Source organism: Lipotes vexillifer, unplaced genomic scaffold, assembly GCF_000442215.2.
Source record: "Lipotes vexillifer unplaced genomic scaffold, Lipotes_vexillifer_v1.1 scaffold646, whole genome shotgun sequence".
NCBI lineage: Eukaryota > Metazoa > Chordata > Mammalia > Artiodactyla > Lipotidae > Lipotes > Lipotes vexillifer.
In genome coordinates, this window is record NW_006769605.1 from 580,165 (window position 1) to 586,124 (window position 5,960).

The 5,960-nt window shown below is 49.9% G+C and overlaps 1 protein-coding gene across 1 annotated transcript in view; it reads right to left on the reverse strand.

Annotated features, from left to right (window-relative positions):
* Positions 1 to 5,960, reverse strand: part of WDR37 (WD repeat domain 37) — a 45,417-nt gene that overhangs the window by 10,375 nt on the left and 29,082 nt on the right. The gene's annotated exons all lie outside the window — the stretch shown is intronic.

A 5,960-nucleotide genomic window follows, 5' to 3' on the forward strand; every position in this document is an offset into this window, starting at 1 on the left:
GGGCGGCGGCGGCGGGGGGGTGGTGACTGACTACTCTACCAAGCTCCACAGGAGGCAGCGGTGCTGGGAGGAGAGGGATCAGGAGCCTCCCTTTAGAGCAGCGGTCCCCAGCCTTTTTGGCACCAGGGACCAGTTACGTGGAAGACAATTTTTCCACAGGGCGGGGAGAGGGGCGGGTTTGTTCAGGCAATAATGGGAGCGACGGGGAGCAGCAGATGAAGCTTTGCTTGCCCGCCACTCGCCTCCTGCTATGCAGCCCAGTTCCTAACAGGCTGTAGACCCATACCGGTCTGCGGCCCAGGGGTTGGGGACCCGTGCTTTAGAGGACAGTCTACACGGGCATCTCTCAAGAGCAGCAGTGGTTTTAACCTAAGTATAGGTTTTATTACAGTAGAGCCACTTTCAGGAACGTCTCTGTACCCACAGCCCACAAGGCCAAAGTCCAGCCCCACCGACTGAGCGCAAGGTACGCAGAGGAGCCGAGGCACTGTCCCCACCAGGCTGTCTTGAAGTGGCTCACTCCCCGAGTTACACTGTCAGATGGAAAACACATGAATACATAAGGATTTAGCTCATTTCAGATAAAAAGCACTGGATTTCAATTCCAGCTGATGACAGAAATACATGAGACAGCAACTGCCAAGAGTTGAAATTCCTGTGACATTCCAAATTTTTCCAATTAAACATTTCTATTATTTCCAAGAATAGTACACACTACAATTCCCACTATTAGGAAAAGTTTGTTATATAAGGTTTCTAAAATTACTTTTCATGCAAATTGGTACACCTTGGGCCACTAAAAGCTAGACTAATAATACAGCCCCCCAATTCCACTAAGTAAATCCTGTTATGTTAAAATTCCTAATATAATGAAGAAATTTCATAATACAGAGTGAAAATAAACATAACATACCAAAAAAGAAAAGGGTTCATTTTTTGTCTTTTCTAAAAATTTATGAGGAAAACCTTAAAACAGACCTTCCATCTGGGAGCCCTCTCTACCCATCAAAAATAATGCAGCACACATCTCAAGGGGACCCATGTGACTACAGATTTTTATCTTACAGTGAAGTGTAACATCTGAAACCCTACTTTCTCAAAAAGGCATAGGGGACTTCCCTGGTGGTCCAGTGGTTAAGACTCCGTGTTCCCAAAGCAGGGGGCCCGGGTTCGATCCCTGGTCAGGGAATTAGATCCCACATGCCACAACTAAAGATCCCACACCCAGTAACAAAGACCTGGTAAAGGAAAATGAAAAGGGAAAAATAAACTCTCCCCCAGCTCCTAGAGAAACTGGACTGCAGAACTAAGCCAGTCATGTTGAAGCCTATACCACTACATCTTGCCTTAAGAAAACGCAACACAGAAAATTCAAATTACCCATATAGGTAAGTGAATTATTCACATTATGAAAGATGTGAGAGTCTAACATACTTTACTAAAGAATTTGTGCTAGGGCTTCCCTGGTGGCGCAGTGGTTGAGAATCTGCCTGCTAATGCAGGGAACACGGGTTCGAGCCCTGGTCTGGGAAGATCCCACATGCCACGGAGCAACTGGGCCCGTGAGCCACAACTACTGAGCCTGCGCGTCTGGAGCCTGTGCTCCGCAACAAGAGAGGCCGCGAGAGTGAGAGGCCCGCGCACCGCGATGAAGAGTGGCCCCCGCTTGCCACAACTAGAGAAAGCCCTCGCACAGAAACGAAGACCTAACACAGCCATAAATAAATAAATAAAGCAAACTGTCAACAAGTAAAAATAAACACAATTATTAAAAAAAAAAAAAAAAAAAAAAAAAAAAAAAAAAAAAAAAAAAAAAAAAAAAAAAAAAAAAAAAAAAAGAATTTGTGCTGAGTTCATATAAATGAAAATATGCCCTAAGATAGGCTTTTCCAAAGTGTGCTCCACATCATAGTAATGTGAAATATGTGGTCACATAATTTTAAGAAATACAGCCTCTGTTTAAGTGACGATCCACTGAAAACATTCCACGTGGACTTTTTAGGGCGACAGAAGGAAAGAACAGCAACGCTCCTGAGAACAGCACTTCTGAGTGTTGCTTTTAATGTTCAGAAAAGAATCAGGTTAAAAGGATCAAGAAAACCATCCCAGAAAACTCAAGTCACCTCCCAGCCCAGGAGCAAGCACTGCAGGCATTGAAGTGAGCTCCCGAGAGGACATCTCAACTGTCTCTGGCTGGAAGTGCAGGCAGGACAGCCAACGCTGGGGCCGGTGGACAGATGGGGACAAGCACGGGGGGTCATGGGCATCCCTACAGATGTGAAGGGAGGCAGGACACCCGGAGCTGCTTGGAGATGTGAGTGATCAAAGTGAACAGCGCTCCCTCTACTCTGGTTTTGATAACGGACGCCTTTTCGTGGGTCCACACTTAACATCCCTGTGCAAAGGGAGTACATCCCGTGGATACCACATGTCAAATGGCTCGACCCCAGAAGACCCGTGCCAGACACAAAAAGGCAGCAGTCAAGTCAGGGACTAGGAAGAGTCCTTAACTGAAGCCTGTAAAATGTCTCACTTCCTGCTTTTCCAAACTGCAGTCATTCCCAGAGGCTTACAGCTGATGTAACATGGGATGGTGGTTCCAAAAGGGAGAGAACAGCCTGCAGCCCCACCTGCTGACCACGCGGCCTGTGGCCTCTGCAAGGCCTGTGGGCCCCAGTGCAGCCGCAACCGTAAAGTCAACGGGAAACACAAAAGCCAGCCCCTCACCTGGCCCGCCAATTCACGAAGGCTTGAAAAAAGGTGAAGATTCCCCTCCTCTGATACTTACTGCAGGAAATTAGTGCCAAAGAGAGAACTTTTTAAAACTGATGTTTGTATCTACACATCAACGAAATATGCTAGCTCATCCTAACAGAACAAGAAAAGAGAAAACGTAAATACTCTAAGTAAGAGCGGTACTTTACATATTATTCTATTACCATCCAAAAGCTCCTGTGTCCTCGTAGTAAAAGTGAACGCAAGCGTGAACCGACGTCTCAGGTCAGGGTTGGGAGAGGCGCCCAGGGGCGGACCCAGCATCCTGTCAACTCTAAGCCACTCCTGATCCCATTAGAAAAAACAAACCTAAAAAACTGTGTCACATACTGGAAATAAGTCCTTCATCCCTGGTTACACTCTTTGTGTCTCTCTCCAAAACAGCCATTGTTTTACACACCTACCAGCTTCAAAAACAGACCAACAATTAAACAGGTATTTTAAACATGACACAGTACTTGCTACCCTCCACAATCAGAGAAGACAGGTGGGAACAGGCCACTGCTACCATGCTCTCAAAGCTACACCAGGCTCTTCCATCGACTCCCAGTAAGACAAGTAAGTTCTTGGCTTTTTGTGCAAAACAAAAATAAAAACTTTCAGAAGTTAAATAGAGCAACTGAATATAGAATGTGACCAAAAGACCCTTCAAATAACACAGAGGCAGAGCTCCCTGGAACCAAATTCAGAGTCCAGCAATCTTGAGGACCCTGCTTCAGTTTACCCACGGATGGGGAGGAGCCCATCAGGACTCACCGAGTCCTCACCGTGCTCCGCACTCACCAGGGGAGCCTCCTGGATTCTGCCCCCGCAGGCCTACCCTACCCCGCGCGGCAGAGGAGGCTCAAGCAAGCAGGGCAGAGGCCCGTGCGCCACAAGACAGACTGCCTGCCCTCCATGCGAGACTCCTCCACCTGCCCTGGATCTCCGGCCAGATTCTGCTCGGTCCAGGACCACCAGCAGGGCCAGCTCAGTGAGGAGACTAGGGCGGACGGCACAGGGTGAGTCTGGACACGCCTGCCGGGCCAGGGCGGCGAGTTGGCCAAGTGAGGGTCTCGTGGAAAAGGAGCCATGGGGCGCTCAGCGGTGAATCTGGCACAGCCTGAGCATCGCTCATACTCACGGCCACAAAGGCCCATCACACTCGAGTAGGAGGGTCCGCGAGGCTGCACTAACTCTCAACTATGCCAATGAATAAAGTGCCAGCTTACGCAGGTAGAAGAAAGGAAAGAATCAGCAAAACCATCCTTTCCCAACTCTCGAAGGAATAACTGATTCAGGCAAGGACCCTTGATGACATCAGAACTTTCACTGGGTGGAAGGTCGCTGAGAAACAAGATACACCTCAACATGTCAATCCTCACGGTCGCGTGGACACCTGGCAGACAATACCTGTGGTCCAGGCCAGCATCCCCAGTCGCGCAGTGATGGGTGGGACGCAGCACACACAGCAGTGGCTATGAGACTTCCGGCAGAAAGGAAGCCGCAGAAGAAATGCAGAGGGTGCACGTTCCACAAGAGACTGGCTTGCATTCCACACACAAACTCGACGTCACAAAAAATGATAACAAAATGGGTAGAACTGCCCCAGATTAAAAGAGACCAAGGGGGCTTCCCTGGTGGCGCAGTGGATGAGAGTCCGCCTGCCGATGCAGGGGATGCGGGTTCGTGCCGCGGTCCAGGAGGATCCCACATGCCGCAGAGCAGCTGGGCCCGTGAGCCATGGCTGCTGAGCCTGCGCGTCCGGAGCCAGTGCTCCGCAACGGGAGAGGCCACAACAGTGAGAGGCCCGCGTACCGCAAAAAAAAAAAAAAGAGACCAAGGAACATAGTATCTAAATGTAATGAATGAATCTCAATTAAACCTTAAAAAAACATAAAAGATTCTCTGAGGACAACAGGGATAAACGTGAACATAGGCTGGATGTCAGAAGCTGTCACAGGCTGTTTTTTATTTTTCTCAGGTGGAAACGATACCATGATATTTAGAGAATGTCCTTATTCTCAAAGACACAGGCTCAGCCAAAGAAAGTACGAGAGCGTGCTATACATCCAGCCCTTTGCACATGTGTCTGCAGACAGAGGCAAATGTGGAGAAATAAAAATGGGTGATCCTAGGAGAAGGGTAATTGGGGATTTGCTGACTATTCTTTCAACTTTTATGTTATGCTTAAACTTTTAAAATGAGAAACGTGGAAAAAAGACGTGCGGACTAAGGAGCAGAACTGTGTGGGCAGAGTCCTGGCTCATCCAGCACACTGTGACCAAACGGTCCCTTCTGCTCCCTGGGGCCTGAGTGACTTGCCTGAAAAGCAGGGAAAAGCAGCTGCTCCTGGGCCCCTGGGCACCCCACCAGGGTCCCCCCTCCACAAACAGGACCGGCCCCAGGAGGTAGGGACTTGGGGGAGCCCGGGGTCCCCCTAGCAGGAGTGCACCCCTCCGACAGACAAGGGCCTTCCCACTGAAGCCCACACTCAGCTGGGCAGGCGCTGCGGCTGCACACACCAACCTCTTGACCTCGAGCTTCCGGAAGAACACTGTCCTGGCTTCCTTTTGAACATTTATTAATTTTGAATATTAAATCTAAAATTTAGTACCTAACATTAACCACAGAAAATGGATTCGTTTACAGGACTGTATGACAAAGACAGGAAATCGGACTGGAGCAGCCGACAAGTAGGTTCATCTGCCAAGAAGCGTTCGCTGATATGGCCGCGATCTGGCCTTTACAGACGCGCTGCGGTTCAGGAGGGACCCTGCAGGACAGCGGGGGCAGGTGACAGGGCATGGTCGGGAGCTGCGGGTGACAGGAGTGGCAGCGGGGGCTGCACAGGGCCACCGGGAGAGGGCCAGACTGCAGGCCGAAAAGCTGGGAGGCTGGGCATCACTCAGTGGGAAGGTCACATGGGGTGAGAAAAAGCATGTAGGGGGTGAGCTGTTGGGATGCAGCTCTGCCCACCAGGCAGAGGGTGGGACGGGGGACTCTCCCGGAACAGCCCTGCAAACATGCGTGATGTCAAGACTAGACAAGAACGAGCCCAGCGTGAGGACGAGGAGGGGCAAGGACCCGCTCTGATGTTCACGCCACGACCCGAGCGTTTCCTTCCCCGCCTCCTGCCCACCTCTAGTTTTAGGAGGGGACATCAGTGAAATCTTCCAAAATGGAGCTAAGTGTTTTGGGAAAGA